The following is a 3851-nucleotide window of genomic DNA, read 5'->3' as shown; positions in this document are numbered from 1 at the left end:
GCTCGCTGAGCTAGACTTTGGCAAATGGATGCAGCTGTCACTGGTGGCTTGTCTTGAAATAATTCAGTGCTTTCTGGGGGAGGTGGGTATGAAATCTTTCTTTCTCTGAATATTTGGAAATAGGAAAAATAAGAAGACGAGAAAGCAAGAACAGCCAGAGCATCCCCTGAAGTGTCTCAGTTTGGTCTGCTGTTGGGCCGTGTTCCCACAATTTGTTTACCTGAAAACATTCTGCTACCATAATGCAAGCAAACTAGTCACACTTAGCATATTTGTCACATGCCAGTTAACCTTTTCATGTGGATTCAGTGGGCTTAACTGCATCTTCCGATGTTTGTGCTGGGCCCTCCACAGGACTCACTTGCTAGCTGCTTGGAGTGCAGCTGTGGCACTACTCCCTAGCACTAGGGCCACACTTGACTTCCCTATGACCAGGAGTTCTGAGTCTTGTCACCATTTATACATAGTTCTCTGGAAATTTTACACTTCACTATAGACTAGAGCTTCTAAAAAAACAAAATCACAGACATGAGAACATCCCAGGGAGTTTATTGAAGATACGTAGGCTTGGAGTTCTATACCTGATTGTCCAGAATTGAACATTTACTTATATTTATTAAGTTTTAAAATATAAAATGCTTGAAGATAGCACGCACAGTAGTGGCTTTCCTTATGGCATTTTCATTTGGGCAATTGTTATTTGTTCTTACTCATTGCCCTTCCTCACTGCCTTCCTCTCTTTCCTTCCCTCTCTTGATGCTCCCCTTCCATCCCTCAAATAATTTACTTTCTGCTTTCAAAGTACATGGTATGCATTTCAAATTGCCTCATTGGATGATTTTTTTTATAAGATAAAGTGAAAGAACCTAGATTTTGGCAAGAAAATCACCAAATACATCATTATTAACATGTTCTGGAAACTTGTTTGCATCTAAATACACACTTGCCTCTATAAGTGTCCATCTATGCCCTTTGCTTTCACCCTTAATAGTAAGTGGGGATAATTCATACAATTCCTGTGTGCTGGTTAAGGTAAAACCAACTACACTACTATAAGAGGAACATCATTAAGCATCAGTGGCTTACCACAAGTAAAGTTTACTACCAGGTTACATTAAGCTACAAGAGACTGTTTGGTGAGTAGCTCTCCTCCACATGGTGATTCAAAAATTCGGGTTATTCCATATTGGAGGCATCTTCTAGAATCTCTACATCCGAGGAAGAGGAAGTGAAACAGAATACCAATTGCTAACCTCCTGTGGCACATGATTGACACTTTCCAATCACAGTTTGCTGGTTATTTACTTGACTCACCTAAATGCAAGAGAACATGTGTATGACCCATTCATTATATTATTAAAAGCCAACACAAAAGTTGGTGTTTTTAAACAATTGTCATTTGTTTAAGTCGTTCTATGGGGCAAAATTTGGGATCTAGGCTCAGCTAGGCAGGCATACTACTCTGAGTCAGGTTTATCTGGGTTCAGCTGCCTCACTCTTGCATATGTGGTCAGTTGCCACATTGGCTGGTGTGTGCACAGTGTAGAATAGCCTGAGTTGAGAACTCATGTCTTTTTTTTTAAAAGATTTATTTATTATGTATACAGTACTGAAGGTCAGAAGAGGGCATCAGATCGCATCATAGATGGCTGTGAGCCACCACATGGTTGCTGGGAATTGAACTCAGGACCCATGTCTTTATTGTATCTGTGCCTTAATGGATCAGGCAGGTTTCACATAAGGTGGCCAACGTGACATAACTAATAAATATAAAGAAATAGGGAAGAAACAGACTGGGTAAATAGACAATGCAAAGAGTTATAGGCAATTTTACAACCAACCTCAGAAAGGAAAATGTTCTCTCCTCTCCTCTCCTCTCCTCTCCTCTCCTTTCTTCTCCTCTCCTCTCCTCTGCTCTACCCAGGGTCTTGTGTAGGCTAAGCAGATATTCTATCACCAAGCCACATCCTTCCTAGCCTATAACATTCTTAACAGACACTTGGTATCATTGTAAGTCTCCAACATACCTACCTGTCTGGATAAATTATAATTTGTTGAACACTTGTTATGTAGCAGATGCTGTATTGGATAATTTACATCTATTATCTTATTTAGCCACCACTAATCATCTACTGGACAGATAAAAGAAGCAGGGGTCAATGAGATGAAGAAAAGTGCTCCAAAGTTATTTAACTAATAATATTTAACTAGTGTTTAATAGTGTCAAGGCACCTTCTAAGATGTAGGCTAGAAAAAAATTAAAAGCCAACTTTGTTTCTAGGGCTGTATTAAGAATTTAGAAAAGTCTGAGAAATGATTTGGAAAATGACTCTAGCCTTTTGACCTGAAAGACGAGGATGGAGCTGGAGCCAGTTTTGGCAGATGACCCTCAAGTTGGCACAGATCATCTCAAAGACAAAGCAGTCATGAGCACAATGACCCAGCTCATGGAATGTGCTGCTTGCTTCTTGCCCTCTTCATAGGGGTGGGGGATGGGGGAAAGTCCTCATTTTGATCAAAGAGTTCTTGTTAGTGCTAGAGGATCTTGGGTAAGAGGAAGGAGGTAGATAGGAAGTGAGCAGAGGACAGAAACATCCAGCAGTAGAAAATACCAGAGCAGAAAAGGCTTTTGAAATCTCTTAGCCAGATGTTGTCAACCTTTCTTAGGAATGAGGCCCCAGATAAGATAGCACTTTACTGAGCCCACAGATAAGGACTGTCAAGCATATAATTCAACCAACATTTCCCACTAATCGCACAGGCTCTCAGCAGTCTGTGGCCCACAGGTTGGAAGCCACTAGCCTAATGCAGAAGAGTAGACAGGTTTAATTTCAAAAGCAAACTCTATTAATTTGGCAGTGGTGGGCATACTGGAAGCCCTGTGTTGATACAGATTCTTAGGATGTGATGACTGACTGTTACAGCGCTGTAACTGATGGCTGATAGCGTTCACTGATAGCATTCTTTTGGGTTCTTATAGTACCCAGGTGCATTAGGAGGTGAATAGACTCCTTTCTATTTAAAACTTTCTCAGGCATCTGGGTTGAGTTTCGGCATAGTCATATGCAGGCCCACTGTCTACAAACCTATGAGACTTGTGGTTCGTAAAAAAAAAAAAAATGTCTGTTCTAAGGTACAGGTGGAGTACAGGAGAGGATAGAAAAGGGAGAAGCAAGCATATATGATAGAGAATATGTTCATCATACAACGTATACTTGTATGAAAATGTCCTTATATAGCATAATACCATTCGCAGTTGATATATGTAAGGAAAGTTAAATAATAATATTTTAAAATACCATTATATGCGTGTGAAGTTGTCAGAAGTATAGGATTGCTTTTTTAAAAAATCTGTGTTCACTAGCATTGGACTGGACTTAATCTTTGCTCCATCTATCTTCTGATGAGGCTACAGTGTAGAGACTCAGAATTAGATTTCCCAGAGCTGTAGAGCATGTGTGCTAAGTGCCTGCTATCTCTGATCTAGTCACATGTTTTTAAGAGGATGTGAAAGATCACACACACTGCACTCTGCTCCACACTTAGTTAATGGCAAGAACAGGTCTCCATCCCTAAGCTCCTGATAATGTGTTTTCCATGACACTAACCCAGTTATGGAAATTTGTCTTACCATTTATACTCAGGCGTGACACAGTCTTCAATTTTCTCTCCACATTTGCTCCTGTGTTTTTCCCTCTTTCTGGAAATCTGCTTCTGGGTTTGTCAGACACAGTTTGGGTTCCTTCTTTAATTTAAGAAATAAAAATTAAGCAGAGCTTATTTTTGGATTTTCCTGCCAAATTTAATTAGCTATTGAGATAAGCATCTCAATTTTGCTCTATTTCTATGTC

Source organism: Acomys minous (assembly GCF_964271855.1).
Source record: "Acomys minous genome assembly, chromosome: 7".
Taxonomy (NCBI): Eukaryota; Metazoa; Chordata; class Mammalia; order Rodentia; family Muridae; genus Acomys; species Acomys minous.
This window is presented reverse-complemented; position numbering follows the sequence as displayed.